Source organism: Nyctereutes procyonoides, unplaced genomic scaffold (assembly GCF_905146905.1).
Source record: "Nyctereutes procyonoides isolate TBG_1078 unplaced genomic scaffold, NYPRO_anot_genome, whole genome shotgun sequence".
Lineage (NCBI taxonomy): Eukaryota > Metazoa > Chordata > Mammalia > Carnivora > Canidae > Nyctereutes > Nyctereutes procyonoides.
This window is the reverse complement of record NW_026575134.1, coordinates 9,893,016-9,916,977: the sequence shown is the minus strand read 5'-3', so window position 1 is coordinate 9,916,977 and position 23,962 is coordinate 9,893,016. Positions and strand designations below refer to the sequence as shown.

At 41.0% G+C, this 23,962-nt stretch overlaps 1 protein-coding gene and 1 pseudogene across 1 annotated transcript in view; both read left to right on the top strand.

Moving 5' to 3' along the window:
• The first annotated feature begins 983 nt into the window (after positions 1 to 983).
• The window catches only part of LOC129494090 (uncharacterized), a 45,053-nt pseudogene continuing 22,074 nt past the window's right edge, over positions 984 to 23,962 (top strand).
• RALA (RAS like proto-oncogene A) overlaps positions 8,809 to 23,962 on the top strand; it is a 72,995-nt gene continuing 57,841 nt past the window's right edge. Inside the window, exon 1 of the mRNA XM_055300831.1 lies at positions 8,809 to 8,973. The gene's annotated coding sequence lies outside the window, so the exon portion shown is untranslated. The remainder of the gene's footprint in view (positions 8,974 to 23,962) is intronic.

The window sequence follows — 23,962 nt, the reverse complement described above, 5'->3', positions numbered from 1 at the left end:
GAAGAGAGGGAGGAATAAAACAAGATGAAATCAGAGAGGGAGACAAACCATAAGAGATTCTTAAACATAGGAAACAAAGTGAAAGTTCTTGAAGGAGAGGGGAGTGGGGGGATGGTGTAGCTGGGAAATGGACTTAAGGAAGGCATGTGATATAATGAGCACTGGGAATTATATAAAACTGATGAATCACTGAACTCTACTTCTGAAACTAATAATACACTATGTTAATTGAATCTAAATTTAAAAAGAAATTTAGAAAAGAAATTTATCACCTTTAATGTTTAACCTAGGTTTATTTTATTTTAAAGATTTTATTTAATTATTCATGAGAGACACAGAGAGAGAGAGAGAGGAAGAGACACAGGCAGAGGGAGAAGCAGGCCCCATGCATGGGAGCCAGACCTGGGACTGGATCCCGGGTCTCCAGGATCACACCCTGGGCTGAAGGTGGCGCTAAACCACTGAGCCACGGGGGCTGCCCTTAACCTAGGTTAGGGCAGGAGTTAAAAAATAAAACCCTTGTACAATAATTAGGAATATTATAGTATTTCTATTATAATCTGGTATAATATGTCTTACCTCTTGCTTATTTAATTTTCACACATTTTGGGGGACTACAGTATGTACAGAAGCAGACAACTACTTGTATTCTAGGAGCTAGATCTGTGTGTGTGTATGTGTGTGATGAGGGAAATGGTAAGTGGGTAAGTGACCGGAGATGAGACTATAGATTGTATAAGGCTGCATAAGACACACAAAGGAATTTAGCCCATCCTGAGACTACTGAAGTATTGAAAGGGTTAAGGCAGAGGAGTTATATGAACCTGCTTGTCTCCAGAAGATCATGAGGCTTGCAGCGTGAAGAGTGGATATACACTGAAGAGGGGGAAATACACTGAAGCCACTCATCTGTACTGCAGTAATAGTAAGCAGGTAATAGTGGTTCGGATTAGGAAGGTGGAAGGAGAAATGGAGTGGAATGGATGGCTTTGAGATATACTAAGGAGGAGAGTTTAAAAGCTTGTGGTGATAGAGTGGATGTTGAGCAAGAAGATGGAAAATGGAAAGTAAACATTTAGATTTCTGGTTTTGAGCATTTGGGTGGGTGATGGCATCAGCTCAGTGTGGACATTCTGCATTTGAGCTGGATGCCTATGAAACATCCAAGAGATAGGGTGTTTCCAAGAACAGAACCAAAGATGGAACACTGGGAGCACCAACCCGGAAGGCATGAGCAATAGTGGAGGAATTCTCAAGGGAGTTGAACAAGGCAGAATCAGAAAAGGAAAGTTACAAATGCGAATGGTTCACAAAATCCTGAAGCTGTATCCTGATGCTGGATGATACCTGTCTCGTGTAGTCCTAAATTGGTTAATGTAATATAGTTCCACCATCTCGGAGGCACCACTGCCAATGTCATATATGCTGCAGTTACTCCTCAAAACAGATGTGTATTTACTCTGTTCTGTAACTTCTGATTCCTTCACCCCAACACCCGACATGCCTAGTCCATCTGTTTTTCTTCAGTCACATCCCGGGATCCAATGTATAAATTCAATATTGCATGTATTGTGCATAACTCTTCTAAAGGATCTTATTTTGTGTACTATATAGTATACATTGCCATATAATGTAAAAAGACAATGCAGCCAACTGTCATACCAACTAAAATACCAAATAAATTTTTAAACAGTGAGTCTTTAAAAAAAAATGAGTTTCAAGCTCAGGAGTGAGCTCATGGCAAGAAGTCATCTATATACGGATAGTAAAACCATGGACACGAATGAGATCATCCAAGAAGAATGTGTGGACTAGACTAGAGTGATAAGAGCCTTAGACTTCCTTAGAATGACAAAATTTAAACAAAGACAGAAGGACCAAGGACAGCAAGGAGTGGCCAGAAAGGAAACAATGAAGTGTGGTATTATAGGAGTTAAGGGAACAGATTGTTTCAAAAAGAAAGGAATGCTCAACGAATTCAAATGCTATTGAAACATCAAAAAGTTAGAGGTATCGTGGGGTGCCTGCGTGGCTCAGTTGGCTAAGCATCCAACTCTTAATTTTGGCTCAGGTCATGGTTTCAGGGTCATGAGATCAAGCCTCGTGTTGGGTTCCACAGTGGGCATGGATCCTGGTTAAGATTCTCTCTCTTCCTCTCCCTTTGCCCACAATTACCCTCAAACAAAAAAAAAAAAAAAAGAAAGAAAAAGGACATCATGTAATAGGGGTTATATTGGAGACTTTATCAGAGTAGTTTCAAAGTAGTGTTGGGAATGAAAGCCTGATTACAAATAGTTGAGTGACTTGGAGGAGAGGAAGGGGAGATAGCAAGCACAGAAAATTCTCTAGAAAATTTTCTTTAGTGAAAGGAAGGAGAATCTGAGTAGAAGCTAGAAGGAGGGAGGATATGAGGGAGATACTTTCGGCAAATGAAAATACTAATGGCAAGGAACCAGTAGAGTGAGAGGGTGAATACACAACAAAAAGAAAACCATTAATGGAGCTAGGTCCTCCAGTAGACAGGAGGAGTTGAGATTCAGGACGCAGACAGAGTGATGATATTCTACTGTGGGAAGAATGAAGAAGGAATGGATATGGTTCAAAAGATGTGGGTTTGATTATAATAACTAATACGCACTATCTCATGTAATTTTTAATTCTTTTTATAAACTATACAGTATTTTTAAAAATATTTATTTATTTATTCATGAGAGACAGAGAGAGTGAGAGTGAGAGAAAGAGAGGCAGAGACACAGGCAGAGGGAGAAGCAGGTCCATGTGGGGAGCTCGATCCCAGGTGTCCAAGATCAGGCCCTGGGCTGAAGGCGGCACTAAACCTCTGAGCCACCCGGGCTGCCCTTATACAGTTTTTTTTAAAGATTTTATCCACTCATCCAGTTGAGAGGGGGGGGGGGAGAGATGGAGGGAGAGAGAGAGAGAGAGAGAGAGAGAGAGTATGGGGGGGGGAACCAGAGGGAGAGGGACAAGCAGAATCATCGCTGAGTATGGAGCCCAACGCAAGGCTTGATTTCACAACCTTGAGATCATGACCTGAGCTGAAATCAAAAGTCAGATGTTCAACTGAGCCTACCAGGCACCCCCAATATAAGCATTTTAAAAGGCAGGGAATAATAGGATTTGTTCTACCTACCAGGTCCCTCTGGACTTTGTAAATACCTTCTGTTCCGGCCTATCCACACCTCTACCCTTTTCCAGGACAAATCAACTTATGACAGTATAATTCATTTTAATGAAGTATATTAAAGACTAAATTCATAGTCTGCATGAAGATGTGAAGACATTCGATGTATACCCTGGCCCCCTCCCCTGCCACACAAAAGAATACACTATAAATTGCTGCTGGGTATGTGATAATTCCTCTGAAAAGTAATCCAACTTATAAAATTGAACAAAAACTAAGATGGGCAGGAGTTTTCACAGTCACAGAGGCTGACCAAAGGCATATTTTCACGGAGTTTGTCAAACTATATCAAAAAGCCCTTAAAAATATAAAATTGGGTTCTTCATTTACTAGGGATGAAAATGCACAGTTTTATTCATAGTTAACAAGTATAAAAATTTGTTTAAGGTTGAAAGACTATAGAGAAACCTGTGGAGAACAAGAGAAAATAAATAGAACCAAGCTTCTATTACTTCGTTCCAAAGAATATTTCATTTGAAAGATGAATCCCAGCAACTGATGGCTTCTAAACGATGAATACTTAATTACACAACAATAAGAATTGATTTTGGAACTAGTTTAATGATAGGAGGACAATATAAAATATAGTGCATCCTCTCATGCACCTTAACTATAACTGTATCTTAAAGAAAATGATGAAAATACCATAAAACTACAAGTCCAAAACATACCTATTAAGGTATGTTATCAACATTTTTTAATGTATCAGGAAAGACGAAAAGAAACAATATAGAAATACTTTCAGCTCTACAAATTCAGAGCTTCTATGACAAAAAAAAAAAGACTGAGGATTCCATTTCTTTACATACCTTTTTCTCTACACAGAAAATGCCTATATCTAACAGTCTTATCAATCTTAACACATACACTTCTTGCCACATGCCAGGTACTGTTCTAAGCACCCTACAGGTAGAAACTCATTTAATCTTAAAACCATGTAACAGAGGGGCATCCATCTGGCTGGCTCAATCTGTGGAGCACGCAACTCTTGATCCCGGGGTCATGAGTTCGAGCCTTATGTGGGGTATAGAGATCACTTAAAAATAAAATCTTTAGAAAAAATAAGTAAAAATAAAACCATGTAACAGGATATGGTAAAAAAAATTTTAATTGAAGTTGCTATTTTTCTCTCCTACTCTATCATATGTAATCAGTAAAAGTCCAGTGAAAGGATATTTAACTTGGACTTACAAGATCTGAGTTTGATTCTGGCTCTATTTACGGTTCTGGGGTAACCTTGGATAAGTTACTGAAACCAGAGCTTCCCAAACCTGACTGATGATCAGAATTCAAAAGAGGGTGTTATAGTTTATATTTTTGCATTTATGTAACTATGTATGTAAGGCTTCACCCAAGACTTTCTAATTGACTTTGTTTAGACTGGGACTTTCCTTTAAAGTGGTATAGGTGAGGGATCCCTGGGTGGCGCAGCGGTTTAGCGCCTGCCTTTGGCCCAGGGCGCGATCCTGGAGACCCGGGATCGAATCCCATGTCGGGCTCCCGGTGCATGGAGCCTGCTTCTCCCTCTGCCTGTGTCTCTGCCTCTCTCTCTCTCTCTCTGTGTGACTATCATAAAAAAAAAAATTAAAAAAAAATAAAGTTGTATAGGTGATTCTGATGAGCAACAGCACTTGGGGATCATTCATTTCACAGTCTTATCATCTAATTCCCTGATTGAAAAAGTATGGAAATATGTGGCCCTCAAGGGTGGACATGAAGTGGTGAACTATAATAAAAGCCTAAGTTGTCAGACCGCCATTCCTTATACATTCTCAACAGAGTGACCACAAGAGTTATCTAGAATATTTAAGTCCAAACGGAAATATTAGAAGTGGTATCACACAAGTGACTGTCATCTACAGTACCTGTGTAGGCCTACCCTTCCAAGGCCCGATGTCAATAAAAATGAAGAAGGAAACTGAGGCAACGGCCTCACTAAATTAGAAAAAAATCTAAAACAAATGATCTTTACCTGAATGTGCAGAAAACACACGTTAAGTTTTGGAGGTGATTATATATATGGGTATTTTTTCTTCTTCAACTGATCATCACAATATACTTTTTATTTTCATCCCTAAAATACTTTGAATATCTACACCTGATGTCACGAAGGATATGAAGATGAACAAAACAAAGTTTTTGGTGAAGACACAGGCATAAACATAATAGTAGCTTAAGTTTTAAAAAAATTAAGCCTGGCTGAATTTTAGATTCTGCAGACAATCAATCATAAGCCAGAAATGTCCATATTATAAATACATCCTGGCACAACTGTCATATCAAGCTGGTAACCACGTATCAAGTACTACAGGGAACAGTGCATTTGAGGCTCAAAAGTCTGACTTTGACTCTGCTACTTGACAATTTGTAACCAGTCTAAGTCTGCTGAGCCTTTTTTTTTTTAAGCAATGTGTGCCTCACAAAGTTGTTGTGAATACAAAATGAAGTAATATGTTAAAGGTATCGTGGATATTATAGACAATAACATGTATTTTGAGTTGCTTCTCCATCAATAGTGACAAATTGCTAATAACCAACTGCTTTCTTATCTGGCCAATACACCCAAAGAGGGTTTTGTTGTTGACAGTTGTTACTATATGTGTAGTTAATGTACCTTCATATTTTTATAAATTGGCATATGTGTATAAAAATATGCAGATTACATAGCCATGAATGTTTAAATGTGTTTACATATGCATATACCTTTCAAAAAAGAAATAATGAAGCTATTAATCTTTTTTTTAAGATTATTTATTTGAGAGAGCGAGCAAGCAAGAGAGCACAACCGGGGGGGGGGTTGGGGGGAGAAGCCGACTCTCCACTGGGCAGGGAGCCCGATGTGGGGCTCTGTCCTGGGACCCCGGGATCATGACCTGAGCCCAAGGCAGACACTTAACCAACTGAGCCACCCAGATCCCCGTGAATCTAATCTAATGGGCAAAACTTCATCTACTGCAGGGTAGACATTGGACAAAACCTCATAGGCCTATACATTTTTTATTTTGTATTTCTGATTAATCAATGATGAGAATGACAGATAATTCACAGGAATGCTTCATGTTTCAGACAAACATGTAACTGCAGGTAAAACTGTTTTTATTCTATAGGGACATGAGTAATGCTTTCATAGAAAATTCCAGTTAAATGACTGCAGTAAACTAATGACTAATTCTAAAACAAGATTCTGACAAAAGCATACCTACCTGTATATCTGTCCAAAACACAGATTAGCTATAATAGCAGTGAACATAAGAATTAGTTACTAAAATCTTTTACTCTTTACTTATTCTATGTTTAATACACAAGGTTTGATCATAATGAAAATTAAACACATAGGAATGAACCTAAGCCTATCTTTTTTGTTGTTGTAACTTAAGCCTATTTTAAAAACAGAATCCTTCATGTTCTTGGTGTTGCCCAGGCAGCAAATTTAGGAATGCTCATGAGTTCTACTGGATATTAGTGTTAATTATTAATAATATGTAGTTACAATTATACCCTTTCATCCAAGTACCTCAAAGAGCTCTTAAAGCATTAATTTGTTATTTCTTATAATATCTCCGAGAGGCAGGCCAGTAGAGGGTTATTATTATCTCTATTTTACAAAGAAACTAGGGCATGGAGAGGTTAAGTGACTGTGCTAGGGTCATATGGTGAACAAAGAACAGAAAGGGGCCTCAAGATCATTGTTCTCATTTCCGGTTCAGTATGGTATCCATTAGCTGGTTGTTAATACACCTACATGTATTTCCACTCTAAGAAAACTGAGAATAATGTATTTGAATAATCTAAGAACTAAAGGCGAGAGTCCCTCGTGGTTTACATTCAAAAGTGCCAAATAAAAACCCATAGTCTTTGGTTTGCTGTTGCAGCTCTTATTTATAGGGGTTTTGTTATTTGCAGCTTTCCGAAGCCTTTGCTGAAAACGACCCATTCTATTTCTGCTTTCAGGTAGGTTAGCGTGGCTTTCAACAGCCAAGAAGCAGCTGAGACAGGCTGACTAATCAACTCGAGGTTGAGGGTCATTGTGTTCCCATTGCTCACTTTTCTTGAAGTCGACCTCCTGGCTCTCCATTCGACAGGTATTTGTGCAACCTCCCGTCACAATCCTTTGTGGCTGCGTTAAATAAGCTGTTTATCGTCAATGATTAAACTTAAACACTTTTTTTACGTTAACAATGGCATTCCATCTTAGGAGTTTGTGCTGCTACACTAGCTAACACGGTCATATTTGGGTTTTCTGTAAGCCTGACCTTTCTAGTCCTGACCAGGGAGACATTTGGGTGTTAGCATGTGTGGATGGACATGTACTACCAGGCGGGGGATTTAAAAAGGTTATTATTTCAGCAATCTTCCCACAAGAAGGTAGGGAAAAGGAGTGGTTTCGAGACTGCTCAATGAGAGGAGGCTGCAGTGGGCTTGGAGTTGGGGACGCGAGCCTGTGGTGTCCCTGAGCTCAGCCTAGAATTTCCCCAGAGCTCTAAACACAGGCGGCAACTGCCAGTAGACCGCACTCAATGGGCCAGGTCCAAAATGGCACTCCCTGACCCCATCCCCGCCATTCCCTATCTCATTTGGTAGATCTTACCCTCACCCTCCTCTAAAAGCAAAATAAGGCATCAGTATTGGTACTTCCAGGCATCATTATTGCTTCTTCCAGGCATCATTATTGCTACTTCCAGGCATCATTATTGCTACTTACTTCCAGGCATCATTATTGCTTCTTCCATTCGCTTACCGAGAATCTGCCCCCAGCAACCAACTGCAATTGGACGCTCACCGCGACCCACACAACGGCCCCATCCTCGCCCTAGACTTCTGCGCGGCCCCTCGTGCACAGGCCCTGGGGCCCCACTCCTCCCCTAAAGCTGTCCAGGGTCACTCCTCTCCTCCTTGCCTCACCGAGGAGTGAAGACATTTGGTCCCTGCGTCTCGGCCACCTTTTCCCCAGCAACCCAGGCTTGACCTTTTTAAGTCCTCGAATCACTGCCCACACTCCCAGACACGCGATTCGCCGCGTGCCGCACGTCCTCTTTGCGGGGACGTGGATGCGCCCGCCCCGTCCCCTGTGCTTGTGCTGGGGGGGGGGAGGGGCTGGGGGCCCTGACCTTGAAAGACCCGAGGCACCCGCGGGTCGTCCGCTCCGCCCTCCGCAGACCGAGGCCCCGCACTTCCGAAGCCCGCCAGCCGGGCGGCCACCCGCCAAACCACCTCCAACCCCCGCCGCCGGGAGCAAGATGGCGGCCTCCGCGTCCCCTCCTTCCCCGCGAACCCCGCCCGGGCCCCACACGAGAGACGAGGACGCCGAGATCCGGGCACCTCCGCGAGGCCTGCGGCGACCCCCACCTCGCCGGGCGCGGGGGGCCTGGGTGGGGCCGTCCGCGGGGCAGCGCAGCGGAGCGAGCCGGCCAGCCCGCGCCCCGCCGGCCATTGTTCTCCAGCCCCGGCCCGCGGCCCCGTCCTCTCGGCCCACGGACCGGAAGTAGTTCCCCAGCCGGCCCCGCCCAGCTCCCCGGCGCCCCGGAAGGGATCTGCGGCGGCTGCTGCAGAGCGGCCAGGAGGAGGGTGGATCTCCGGAGAGCGGAGCGCCGCGAGTCCTCCTCCTCCTGCTGCTGCTGCTGCTGCTGCTGCTCCCGCTCCTGCCGCCCAGGCTCCGCCGCCGCCCGTCGGACTCGTCCTCCTGCCGCCCGCGGCGGGGAGCCTCCCAGACGACAGGGGCCGAGCTGTGTCCGCCCGAAGCCCGCGGGGCGGCGGACCGGCTTGCGGTGCAGGTGAGCGATGCCCGCCCGGGCCGCCGCGGGAGGGGTCGGGGCCGCGGGGCGGCGGCGGCGGCGGCGGCGGCGGGGGTGTGTCCGGGCGGCGGCGGCCCGAGGCCCAGGCTCAGGGCCCGGACGCCGAGATTGCACGTCCCGCGTTCCGCCCGGGAGCGAGCTGCGGGACGAGCCCGGGCTGGGAGCCGGGGCCGGGGCCGGGGCCGGGCGAGCGCACCGCCGGGAGCCGGGGGCCGCGAGCCGGGGGCCGGGGGCCGGGGGCCGCGAGCCGGGGGCCGGGGGCCGCGAGCCGCGGCGTGGTCCTCCCAGCCCGGCCTCTCCGCGAGCCGGCCTCGTCGGAAGGTCACCCTGCATCTCTGGCCGCCGCGCCGAGGTCCCCGCCTGGGCGGTGCCCGCGACCCGGGGGGACCCGCCGGCCCCCGCCGCAGCCCCGCGCTTCACTCCGCCCCTCTCCCCTCCTTCCCTTTCCTCCACTCCTCGCCTGTACTGGAGCAGTCGCTTCCGAGGCATCTCCGCCAGGGTTTTGTGCCGGTTAAAGCAATGGCTTTTTCAGACCGAAGTCCTTGGATGCTCCGCCTTGAACTGCACAGGGCTGTCTGCCCCTATTAGCATCACCTAGCCCGTAAAATAAAGCGAGGGAGAGAATATAGGGGTTTTGTTTTTGTTTGTTTTGCTTTGCTTTGTTTGAGTGAGGGGGTAAATTCCTCTTGGAGATTTGTTCCTGAAGGAGTGGGAGCCGTGATTTGTGGTTTGCTTTTAGCCTGGGTGTGTGTGTGTAAGTGGGCAGGGAGGACAGCACAGAGAGGTGGCAGTGTTGTTTCAAGGTTTAGGGAGAATTAGGGAGTTAACTGGCCTCGGCTGGGAAACCTGAATGTCCAGGCTTGTGCGAGCTTATCCAGGTGTCTTCGGGGATGTGCGAGAACTCCAGTGCCACGCCCGACGTGTCAAGCTGAAAAGCGCCCAATTTGCAGATTGTGGTCGGTGTGTGTGTGTGTGTGTGTGTGTGTGTGTGTGTGTGTGTGTGTGTGTCGAGGGGTGGGTGGGTGGGGGCGGTAGGGAGGCCTTTGTAAAACATGTGCCCTAAGTTAATTTTTGTCCTGAAAGTACATTAGAACTTCGGTCATCACGTTCCCTTAACTCATATAACAAAATTTGTTAATAGACTCGCAGTGGACGGCCTTTTGTTTGTTTGTTTCCAGCTCCTTCATTAATATATCTAAGTGTATATCTTACCCGTTTCTGTGTCTGTGAATACAGTATTATTGTAAGATGATTCTTGTGACTCTTCAGACGTTATTTTTAGGCTTTGAATTTTTTCAGGGCAGGAACCGTGTCTTATGCATCCCTGTTGCTCACAGGTGATTACCGGAACATAGGAGCTCTCCCGTATTTCTTCACTGAATGAATGAATGTGGAGATGATCCCACAGCTGCCTCAGGAGTCATTTATTTCTTTGGTTTTGTGTTGTGTTCCAGTTTCTTGGCGCAAAGACTTTGCTTTGTCTTAAATGTTTTCTTGGCGTAGCGAAAGGACAATCCAAGAAGAATCCTTTGTTGTCCTTCCAAAACTATCCTCCCCTGGAAGGTTAAAATTTATATTTAGGGTGTTGTGATTGGGCAGTGTATTCCAGTCTTCGATAATTGCCAATTAAGCAAGTTTATCCAGGGTTATTATTATTATTATTATTATTATTATTATTTTAAAAAGATTTTATTTATTCATGAGAGAAACAGAGCGAGGCAGAGACAGAGGGAGAAGCAGGCTCCGTGCAGGGAGCCCAATACGGGACTCAATCCCGGGTCTCCAGGATCACGCCCTGGGCTGACGGCGGCACTAAACCGCTGAGCCTCCTGGGCTGCCCATATCCTGGGTTATTAAAAAGAGATTTCCTAGTGATAGTTTATGTTTGGAGGTTGATAACCGTAACTTATCTTAACCAAAAAGAGGAAATTGGGAGTCACCACTGTTTGGAAAACCGTTGATACATCCCAGAATTGCTTATAGTGGCTTATTTCTCCCCTGGGTATGTGAAATCCTCTGACATCCTGATACGACCTTGGCATGATTTACCAGTAGCCACTTTCACATTTCTTTGCAGAGATCCAGATGTTCTCTAATGTGTCTGCTGAATATGCAGTCATCTGTATCACTTATTTTAAAGTAGTTTCGTACAACCCTTTCTTTGCAGGGCTTTCAGGGAAAAAAGGGGCTAATTATAGGGAAGAATCTTGTTTAGCATTTGTGTGGGGGAATAATTTTTGTCTGTAGAAGGTTGGGTTATTTTCACTTTAGAGACCTACCCCCCACCCCAAAAAAAAAGTGCTGATACCTTCTTTCCTTTCCAAATGTCTGGTTGTGGTCCTGTACTGGTTTTCCGAGCTTAGCTTCTGCAGGATATGAATGAATGTACCAGAATCACTTCTTGTATATATGTGTGTATCATTGTTACCCATACTGTTAATCCTTAGTAGATGGGTGGCAAGGACAATCACTTTTAATATAGTATATATTTTTAGTGGAGAAAAACATTATGATATAGGGAGACAGTTTATGGTTTTTCTTGTTTTATAAAGTGTTTTAACTCTTAGACATAGTGGGAAGTCTGCAGTTTCTTATCTCAGCAACATCACCACTGAACAGAGGTCAGATTTCTCTTTTTTAATTCAGCAACTGTCTTGGTAATAACAATCCGTATACATTGATTGCCTGTCACACACTGTGATAAGAGCTTTAGTTATATTATTTTTAATCTCCACAGGACCTCTGTAAGATGGGTAGTTTTTCCATACTTCACTAAGGCTAAGTGAAGTGATTGGCTAGAGGCTGGAAGCTAGTATTAGGAGAGTCTGGATTTGAAAGTAATGATTTCTGAGAGCATTGCATATTGCACTTAATCCTAAAAGGCTCAGGAAAAACAAGTTTCTGATTGAGCTGAGCCTCAGGAACATCGATCTAATGATCTCAGCACTCTTGACGATCAGGTGGGCCCTGGGGTTACCCTGTTTATCTCCAGCTTGCCTACAGATACCATCCACTATGTGTGCCATGATGAAAAAGTGGTTGGGTATGATTCAGATAGGTGTCCTGGAGGATTAGAGTATTAGGAACTCAGCAGTTGGCGTTGATTACTGCTTTTTACCTCTGAAATACCTGAATGCTCCCTACTTGAGGGGACTTTGGAAAACCTATTTTGTAGTGACCTTTTCTGAAATCTTGTTTTTAGTTCTTTCACTAAATGACGTGGCGGGGGAGTTGTGGGGGTAATTGTGAAGAATGGTAAGAGAGGTAGAGGTATCCTGGGTCTGTTTTTACCATTTCAAACCATATGTCATTTTCTCTTTGGGTTTAATATAGAGGCTTAGAGGCGACAGAGCTCTTGTAAAGGCCTAATTTCTATTCAGTGCTGGAATTCTCTTTACTCTTTCCAAGCCTGTGCAGTTTTTTTGAAATATGCACTTTTAATGGGCTTAATTTGAAGAATGTGTTCATCTCTTGGTTTAAAAAAAAGGAGGAAGAAAAGGTATGTAGCTCTAAGTAAAAAATGGCTCATTCTCCAGCCCCCATTAGTTACAGTTATTCTTTGTTTTATTTCTTTAGCTCTAAGACACCTCTCTTACTACCTTATTACACTTAAAAGGATTTGGTTACAATATAGAAAAAATGAAATTAAAGTTCTATGAGTTTTAAGAGTCATGTGAGTAAATTTTAGAAGATAATTTGAATCTTTGATGTGATTATAGCTGAAGGTATAATTCCTCAACATCAATAGGGTAGTCTGTACAAGCCCAAAACAGCAAGCTTACATAAAAATATTAGGATACTATTCTTAAAGGCCTTCAGTTAGAATTCTCTATTAGATTTAACACCCCTAATGCTTGACACACATAATCTTTTTGAAGTCTGGGTTCCAGTTGGGTTGCTGAATTCACTTATTGAAACTAAATATCAAGGTTTGACAATGTCATGTTGGAGGATAAAACATAGCAAGATTATGAAACGACTTCTACTCCCAAATGCATCACGAAGGGTGGGCAGAGACCTCCATTTTCCACAAAGATCATGATTGTAGTCTTCCAAGCCACGGGATCCCTGCTGGGATCCCTGCTTTCTATTGCGGTTGAGTAGCTAACATAGTAACTCATTGAAGTGAAGGTTGCCCACTACTGATTGCAAATGCCTTAGTTCAGCCTCCCTGTCTAGATCTATTCTGGATTACTGCTGCAGTCTGCTGGCCTTTTGTTGCCCACCCCACCCTGATCTCTTCTCCACATTTAGTTAAGGCAGGCGTGATGCTCCCTTGCTTACAGCCCTTCTGCAGATCCTTTCTTGCCTATTAATAAATCCAAACTCCTTTAGTCCTTCATCTCATATACAAAACGTCCAAGACCTACTCTTTATCTAACTCTCGAGCCCCATCTCTTCTCTTCCAGGATATTCTGTTCCAGCAACACCAAGCTTCTGCAATGCTAGTGTTTTCTAGTGCCCTGTTTTCTCTTGTGGTTGTAGCTGTTTCTCCTAACCCCAACCTCATACATGCTGGCTTGTCTTCCAGCACTCAGAGTAGGGTATACCTCTCCAAAACCAATCTTGATTAGATCCTTTTTCTTGATCTCATCCCTCAGAAACAAAAAACCAAAAAACAAACAAATAAAAACCCCAACAACTTTCAAGTTGCTAGTTGCTCTTTTTATGGGCTGCCATAAAATCCAACATAGGACTTTTACCACTATGGGCAGTGTGTTCATTAGTCTATTATAAATTTGTTGACCACAATCCATAGTAACTACACACATAACTCATAACTACACACATAAATATACTCTTAAAAGCCTTCACAGGGCTTTATCAGAAGTTCCCAAACTTTCTTAGTTCATGACATCCTTATCATATCAATAATTTTTTCACAACATCCCTAGATCAAAAGAAACACCTAACGGTTTATTAAATAGGCCCAAACAACTTAATAAGTATTTACGTCCTAAAAATCTAGTAGCTATTTGAAAAAATAATAAACAAAAATTAGATAACTTTCTTTGTTAACTGCATAGTACTCCATGGTTTATTCAACCAGCCTCCTGTACTTGGACGTTTAAGTATTTTCCAATATTTTTCTTTTTTTTTTTTTAATTTTTTTTTTAAATTTATTTATGACAGTCACAGAGAGAGAAGGAGAGAGAGGCAGAGACATAGGCAGAGGGAGAAGCAGGCTCCATGCACCGGGAGCCCGATGTGGGATTCGATCCGGGGTCTCCAGGATCGCGCCCTGGGCCAAAGGCAGGCGCCAAACCGCTGCGCCACCCAGGGATCCCTATTTTCCAATATTTTTCAAATACAAATGACATTATAATGAAAATCTTTATGTATCTGTGTCTTTGTATTGTTGGAGGTAAATATTCGGGATAAATACATATATAAAATTTGTTAGATATTGCCAAATTCTTCTCCTTAATGGAGCTGTACTATTTGGAATACTACCAACAGTACGTAAGAGTGCCACGGCCTCGTCGGCCGAGTACCCTGTCAAGCTTCTGAATTGCAGCCAACCTAATAGGTGAGAAATAGTATCTCAGTATAAGTTTTAATTAGTGAATTAAACATTTTTTTGTATATCAAAGGGCCATTTTTTACATTTAAAAAAATAATTTGTTCACATTACTTGCCCACTTGTTAAATAATTTTTGGCCTTTTTTCCGCTCAGATTTAAAAAGTTCTCTATATTTAAGAATGTTAACCATTTAACTTTGATATATGTTGTGAGTATTTTGCCCAGTCATCTTTTGTCTTTGCTTCTGGTGTCTTTGGACATGCAAAAGTTTGATTTCATGTAGTCAAATATATTGTTATATTTATTACATTTGGATTTTTAGTTATCAAAGAGCCTTTCTTTATCTGGAATTCAGTCATGTCGTCTTCTAGTGTTCATGTAGTTTCATTTTCTACATTCAGTTTTCTGATCCATTTGGAGTATATTTTTGTAGATTATGTGAAGAATGGATGTAATGTTACCACAAGTGCCTTTTTTTTTTTTTTTTAATCTTTGCTCCCTTTATCATACACTAGATTTCTGTATGGAGTTGGGTGTATTTTATTCCATCACCCTGACTGTTTTAATCAGAGAGGCATTGCATGTGATTTCATAGCTGGTAGACCTAGTCCCCATTATAGCTCACCCTCTTCAGTATTGTCCCTGCTATTCTTGCAGATTTTATTTTTCCATATGAACTTCAGCATCAATTTGTCCATTCATTAAAAAGCTCATTTCTGTTTTTATTGAGATTGCATTGAACTTAACGATTTAACTTAGAACTGATTTCTTGATATGGAGACATCTTAAGATGTCTTAACCTAGAATAAGCAATGCTTCTTCATTTTCTTAAATCCCCTTTGTGTCTTTGGGGAATGATTTATAGTTTTCTTCATATAGGTTTTGAACATTTCTTGTTAAATTTATTCCACAGCATTTTATCGTTGTTGTTGCTGTTATATAAATAGAATTTCTTATACATTTTATTTTCTAACTGGTTATTATTCATGTATATGAATATTGCAGATTTTTGCATGTTTTCCTGCTGTCTTGCTAAATTCTTATCATTTGAGTTATTTTTATCATTGCTTCTTTTAGGCTCAGATATGCTGTCATGTCACCTGTAGAGATTTCAATCCTTTCTTTTCCAATGGTTATGCTTCTAATTGTTTATCCTATCTAATTGCATTGATTAATATCTCTAGAACAGTGTTAAACTGCAGTATAACAAGTCTTTAATAAGAGCGATTCTGATTGCTTTGTTATTTTTTTCTGTGGATAAACAGATGTACATTGTACTAGATATTAACTTAGCTATGCTAATACCTTTCAGAGACTGCAGTCTCTGTAAGAGATTCTAAATGGAGATGCGTGTGGTGAGAGGCAGGAAAGATGGACTTTGCTAGTGGGCAGAGCAAAGTACAAAGATAAGCAAGGTGAGGACTGATCTGTAGTTTTCCAGTTCACACAGCAGGTCCTAAGTTTTGTTCTTATCTTGCCACACAGTTCTGTTGAACTTCATTTCAGTCATCTCTCAGCCAGTCATGGATGCCACAGGGTGACCTCATTTTCTCCAGACTAAAGCTGCCGTGGGTCTATGACAATCTGAGGGCTCCCTTCTAGGCTTTTGCAGCCTCAGGTGGTTTCTTTGTGTTATAGACACGTAAATTAGGCTTACCTTGTATTGATGTGGTTATGGCTTGCTTGGGTTCTTGGGTCGGTAGTTCATATGGCAAGGCAGGTTTGTAATTAGACAAGTTTACACATGGGGGTGACCTAAAGTACACAGATGTGGGGTGGTTCCAGACAAGTTTGTAGGGCTTGGAACCTCTTTTCTTTCTCCAGAACTCATTTTTGAATGACTTAGTCCTCTAGCTGAAAGTGTATGTTTGTCCGGAATCAGGTGTTGGACATCAGCACACATTCCATCTATATGTCAATTAGGATACACACCAGTGCTGTTTCCCAGGTTCTAGAGGCTGCTTTCATTCACTGCCATCTAATTCACCCCAAAAGTTTAAGTAGCATATTTTCTGTAGATTCTTATAATTTCACAATTACCTAGGTCCATTTGTGAATTCCCAATCCACATTGTGTTGCCTTTGTCATTTTAAGTACTTCCTTTCCCAGGAGTGCTGGGAGATATAGGATATTTATTAATTTCTTGCCTGTTATGCTGAGGAGCTCCTCCCCAGAAGTTTCTACAACTCTTGGTCCATGGCCTGTTTGCCATCTTCACTGTCCCAGGAACACTTGTAGGTAGCTGTAATCTCTTCTTTTTCCTAAGTTGAAGAGCTCTCACTCACTCAGGTGAGTAGTCCATGACCATTTGTCCATCTGCACTTTCCTAGGACTGTTGCCTTTTTCTCTCTGGGCCATGTTGCCTCACTGATATGTAGTTCAGCCTCGAGGGGGTGTAGGGATTGTCCTGCCTTGAAGACCCTCAAGTCCTACCCTCCAGTACATTGATGGCACCTTGATAGCAGAGCTTGGGGAGGAAGCAAATTGTTTTTTGTTCCTTTTTTTTTTCAGAAGGAAAAAAGTTCCTTCACGGGGAAAGTAATGAGGTAAAAAGGTTCCTTCACCTATCCTCGTCTTTTAAGTCTGAGGACAGTCTGTCTGCCCCCGTCCTTCTGCCCAAGACATTATGTCTGTGACAGAAAATCCTCATTCCCTGAGGTCTTTGGTTGCTCTAGTCTTAATGCTTGGATTATTAGTGACTTTCCTACTACCCTGTTGGTCTCTAAGGTGTCCCTATTTCCATGTCTGCATGCTACAACTAAGATAATTCTATGTGTCTGTTACTTCATTAATTCTTATTTGCTGCTTGTGGGTTTTGGTAACTTTCTTGATCACTCAGAATAAACAAAACTTGGCCATTTGCTCTGTTTATCTCTTCTTATTATTCTTTGCTTTGGCTCAGATAATAAAACTCATTCTTGTCTTTATATTTTGTTTTGTTTTTTAAAGTTTATTTGGTACAGCTGTTTAAACTCTGTACAGTAACTTGTCATTTATATTTTTAATTCTGTAAATTGTCTTTTTATGTCATTTGCTTATTTGTGGGGAATGTAGGGGCTGGATTTAAAAAATAACAGATTTATTGAAATGTAATTCCCATGCCATAACATGTATTCTCTTAAAATATAATTCAGTGGTTTTTAATATAGTCAGAGAATTGTGCAACCATCACCACTATCTGACTTTTTAAAAAGATTTTATTTATTTACTTGAGCGAGAGAAAGAGAGGGAACAATAGACGGGGGAAGGAGAGGGAGAAGCAGACTCCCTGCTGAGCATAGAGCCCGATGTAGGTCTCGATTCCAGGACCCCGAGATTGTGACCTGAGCTAAAGGCAGATGCCTAACTGAGCCACCCAGGTGCCCCACTGCTGTCTCATGTAAGAACATTTTCATAACACCTGAAAGAAACCCCATGCTCATTAGTCATCACCCCTGATTCCCTCCACCCCTAGCCCCAGGGAACTAATAATCTACTTACCATCTGTACAGATTTTCCCATTCTAAACATTTCTGGATTCCATAAATGGAATCATACAACATGTGGCCTTTTGTGTTTGGCTTCTTTAACTCCACATAATGTTTTCAAGGTTTGTCCAGGTTATAGCATGGATCAGTACCTCATTACTTTTTAAGACTGAGTAATGTTACATTGAATGGATATACCAGATTTTGTTTATTCATTTATCAGTTGATGGACACTTGGGTATTTCCACCTGGCTCATGTTGAATAATGCTGCCATGAACATTGATGTACATGTTTTTTTTTATTTTTTTTTAATTCTTATTTATTTATGATAGTCACAGAGGGAGAAAGAGAGAGAGGCAGAGACATAGGCAGAGGGAGAAGCAGGCTCCATGCACCGGGAGCCCGATGTGGGATTCGATCCCGGGTCTCCAGGATCGCGCCCTGGGCCAAAGGCAGGCGCTAAACCGCTGCGCCACCCAGGGATCCCCGATGTACATGTTTTTGCATGGACATGTGTTTTCATTTCTCCTGGGTGTGTGTGTGTGTGTGTGTGTGTGTGTGTGTGTATGGGTGTTCCTCAATTTTGTGTGTGTGTGTGTGTGTGTATGTATTATATATATATATATATATATATATATATATAATATATGAACGGAATTACTCAGTCGTGTTGTAACTCCATGTTTAACATTTTGAGAAAACTGCCAAACTGTTTTCTACCCACTGTCGGTGTATGCGGCTTCCTAGGCTCTCTGCATCCTCACCAGCATTTGTTATAGCCCATAGTTTTAATTACAGCCATCCTAGTGAGTGTGATTATCTTCTTTCATCTGCTGGAACACTTTGAGCTGCCCAGTGTATGTGAACTAATGTACATCTTAGTGTATTATGTCTTTTTCTTCTTAGACATTTTAACTTGAGGTCCAATTCCTGGAATGTTTTCTTTATTGTAAAAACAATAAACGTGGCTTTTTGTTTGAACTTCCAGGTGAACTTTGCTTTTGATTCATAACAAGATTTCTGTTTTCCATTAGTGTGTCTGATGAGTTTCAAGCTGTTACAACTTTAAATTGTTATAAAGCACACTGTTAAAAATTGTGACATTAGAAGTAGACAAAATACCTTAAGTTAGAGAGTGAAGGGGAATCATTCATAATGAACACTGACAGTGTTTTGAAGATTTGTTGGTGTAGTGTTGACTACAAAATTGAGGAACACCAGTTATATACAAGAGTAACCAAAAATTACTAGGTTTAATCCTACGTTTGTATTCCTGTTCTTACCAGGAAGTTTCAAAGTGTAAGTGACTAAATTTTTTTAAATTGAAACCTTTTTTTGTGTATATACATATACACAATCTCATTTGATCTTTCTATCAGCCAAAAGATATAGGTGGGATGAGTGCTCTTTGGGATGGGAAAATTTATTGACCTGCATTCAACAGTATTTTCTTGGATATACCTATAAACCTAAAGATTTCCACATCAACTAGTAACGATGTTGCTTTGTCTTAAACGATTATTTCAAGAAGTATTGGTTAGCATTAGTATGTTCATAAAGCTCTAACTTGCTAAGTCTCTCTGCATAATTATTTTATACTTTTAGTTCCCATCTGTTCCCTGTTATTATCTGTATGTTAACACAGTTATAAAATAAAGATATGACAGTCTTTATATCTCAACTATATGCCTCTTTCTGAAATGCGTAAAGAACTACATTGGTGATTCTTTTACATTTGGTTACATTTTAAAATAAGAGTGCTCCTTCCCACCCCCAACTTTGTATCTTGAAATATTCTTACTTACAGAAAAGTTAAGAGTTTTATTTCCCAGTCACCAATTCCAATTATTTTGCCCCATTTGCTTGATCTTTTTAAGTATAGATGCTTTTATTTTTCTCTACTGTTTGAAAGAAGGCTGGAAACCTCAGGAAACTTCACCTCTGTATATTTTATCTTGCATCTTTTGAGAATAAAGGCATTCTCCTGTATGGCCATAATGCTATTTTAACACATAAGGAAATTAGTAATAATTCCATAACATCATCTAATATGTAGCCCAGATTCAGATTTCCTGGCCTAGTTGCCACCCAGTGCCTTTAATAGCTGTTTTTCCTCTGATCCAGGGTCTAATCAAGGTTTGTGATTTGTGTTTCCTTATTACGTCTTCTTTACCCTTTTATTTCATTTTTTTCTAGTAAACTTTTTTGAGGTATAATTTACGTATCATAAAATTCACTTGTTTAAGTTTATAGTCATTTTTAGTAGCTGGTTGTGTAACCATCACCATAATCCAGTTTTAAAACATTTTTGTCACTTCAACAAAATTCCTTTGCCCATTTGTGGTTAATAATCCCCATTCCCACCTCCAGCTTCAGGCGACCATTAACTTAGATTCTGTCTCCACAGTTTTGCCTTTTCTGGGCAAATGGAATCATTCCAGAAATAGTCCTTGGGTTTTTTTCTGCTTCATCATGTTGTGGCATGGGCCCATAACTTTTCTTTTCATTGGTGAATGGTAGGTAAGTATTTCATTAAATGGATATACCACATTTTGCTTATGTATTTACCAGGTGATGGGACATTGGGATTGTTTCCCTTTATTGGTTTTTATGAATAATTCTGCTATGAACATTCATGTACAAGCCTATGTGTGGACATATGTTTTCATTTTTCCTGGGTATATACCTAAGAGGAGAAATGCTTAGTTGTATGGAATGTTTATGTTTAACCTTTTAAGGAGGCGCTAAACTGTTTCCCAAAGTGGCTACATGTTATTTTGCATTTCTACCAGCTGTGTTTGAGAGTTCCGATTTCCCTGCATCTTTAACAGTGGTTATATTCTTTTTAGAAATTATTATGGCCATTACACTGGGTATAAATTGGTATCTTGTGGTTTAATTGCATTTCCCTAATGACTAATGGTGTTGAGCATCTTTTCATGTGCTTATTAGCCATTCACAAATTTTCTTTGGTGGAATGTCTACTCAAATCTTTTTCTTATTTTTTTTTAAACTGGGTTATCTAGCTTGTTATTGAATTGTGAGTTCTCTATGTGTTCCAGATACAGTTCTTCATCAAACATGTGATTTGCAAAGATTTTCTCCCAGAGAACACTGTTTTGTTTTTGTAATGATGTTAACCATGAGCCTTGCTTACTTTTTCAAATCATTTGCCACGGGGCTTTTTTAGACAATTGGAATAAAAGCTAAATGTTTTCTTAATTCTTCCACATGTCTAGCTAGTACAGAAGCAGAGTAAATAATTATAGACAATGATAGTCACCTTCATCTTCATTCTACAATTAAGCAGTGAGAAACTCCTTCTGAAGGCAAATAGAGATACTACAGATATTAGGGTTCTCTCAGTTTTAAGAACCAGAAATCCAGTTTAGATTGTCTTCAGCAAAACAGAAGTTTGGTGTTCTCTCCCTCTCCAGCTCTACCTGTTTCTTCATTCTGTTGACTGACTCTTCACATGGTGGCCACTTTCATCTCCATATTCAGTTTTTCCCAGCTCAGTGGAAAGAGCCAGTCTTTCTTCCTGGCCCAGGGAATGGAGCACTCTGGCCAGCCTGCGTATCTTGGCCACTTTGGAGAGAGGCAGAGCATCCAGATTTGCTGTCCTTTTGTAATGCAGTAAATAGAGGGTGGTTACCTCCAAGAGAAGGGATGCTGGGCAGACAAACCGTATGTCTGCTACTTTAGGGGTAACATGCATTTTTTGCCCACTTTTATGAACTTAAACCAAAAGTAATACGTAGAAAGTTGACATCTGGAGCTTTTGGAAAAAATCACATTTGTTATCTGATTAATTTTAATGCTAAATGAGCCTTTACTGGTAGTACTTTTCCTTATCTAAACAAATGGATGTGATATCAGTTTTTTTTTAATTTTTATTTATTTATGATAGTCACACACACACAGAGAGAGAGAGAGAGAGAGAGAGAGAGGCAGAGACATAGGCAGAGGGAGAAGCCGGCTCCATGCACCGGGAGCCCGACGTGGGATTCGATCCCGGGTCTCCAGGATCGCGCCCTGGGCCAAAGGCAGGCACCAAACCGCTGTGCCACCCAGGGATCCCGATATCAGTTTTAAACTAAAACATTCCAAATACCTGTTTCACTCTCCAGTGGAGGTGGGAAACAACTAACATTAACAGTGGTAACTTGGTAATCATGTCTGATTTTTCTCTACTTGTTCTTTCATGTAGTTTTCTTTAGCTCTCTGAGTGGGGTTATATCCAACTGTCTTGGAGTTCTTACATTCCTACAGATTGCTGAAATCAATTTTTTATAATTAGTTTCCTTCCTCTCCTCTTTCATTTACTTGGATTCTCAAGCTCTGTCAGTGTCCATATGTTGTATGATTCATCTTCAAAGTGATTTTTTTTTTTTAAGTAAAGATCCCAATTCCTTTTCATGACATTGGGTGTATGATGTGTATGGGGAGGGTGACGATGCTGTTGATGTAGTTATGATTTTCCTGCTCTAAAAATGAAATAATTTTTATCACTTAAAATGTTTCTTATCTAAAGTCTTTGATAGATATAACTGCTATATAAATAGTGTCATGAAATTAAACAAATAACTCTGGATACTATTTGGCTCTTGTATTGCTTCCATACTTTTCCAGTACTCTTTAAGATTTGTTTTCATTATGAAAGTTGAATGCAGAAATGAGAACTTATGGTTTGGGGGCTGTCTGTATAAGATGTATCATCTCTCATACAGTGAGAAGAATGGGCCTTGAAAGATTTTCTAATGTATTCTTCCATTGTTTGCAAAAATCTCCTCAAAACTACCCAACCACTCGCCATTGCTTAAACACTTGCAGTGATCTTGTGGAAATCTGGGTCATTTTTTGGATGTTTTCATTTAAAGATTCATTCCTGTTTTGTACTGAAGTGTATTGTCCTGTGACTTCTCTTTGTGCCTGGTTTGTTCTCTGAAGAAGCACTTATTACACAAACCTATTTTGAGCCCTTGTTAAACAGTACATCTGTTGACAGAATCGAGAACAGTCATTTTACAGATACCTTTCTTTAAGTAATTGAAGATGGCAATGATACAACTCCTTTGCCAGCTTCCCCATCGCCTGCCTGCTCAGGCCAAACATCCCTCATTTCTTTAGTTAGTTCCTGACTATCTTGATCACAGGCTTCCAAAAATAAGACAGTAACAGACACTTATTTTGAGGTCAAATTTTACAACTTAAAATCTGAAATACACCGAAAGAGGAAGGACGAAACTAGAATCTGTAGATTCCTTCTGTGGCCAGGCCCTGACCCTAAGCAATTTCAGATTTATTATTTCCATGTAATTATCCAGATTCACTTAGATGAGGTAGATGAGGAAACTTAAAGGCAGTAAGAATCAGGAAGTAAAGCTTAAAAATAAAGAAATAGAAAAAACAACATAGCTTTGAACATCCAAAGTAGAAATGTGAGGTCCTGGCACTAAAGGCTATTAACATCTGATGTTCAAGAGAATAATTAGGCCATCTTTCAGAACTCTTACTTTATATCTAATTACAGTAAGCCTGGTAGTTTGCGTCCAAACAGTTTGTAGGAGTGAAGGGATGCTGCTGAAGGCAAGCACCGCAGGCAGTAGTGATCAGTGAGGGACAACTGTGAAAGGAAGGCAAGAGGCAGAAAGACTTAATAACATGACCATATGGGAATTCAGAGTTCTGCATTCCAGGGCAATTCATAATAGCTCCTAAGGGCAGGAGAATAGTTGCTAGTTATGATTCTAGGTTATCAAGGAATTTAAAAAAAAAACTGTTCAGTTACGTTGAAGAATTTGTAAGACATACAATTCTGAACTCAAAATCTTTGTTGAATACACTTTAAAAATTAAAATACTATCCTACCTGGATACTACTTCTGATGGCTAAATTGCTTGTTTCTCATCGATTATCCCCTTTACTAAAGTCTCTTGATTATTAATGTGTTTAAGCATTTAGTAAAATAAGGCA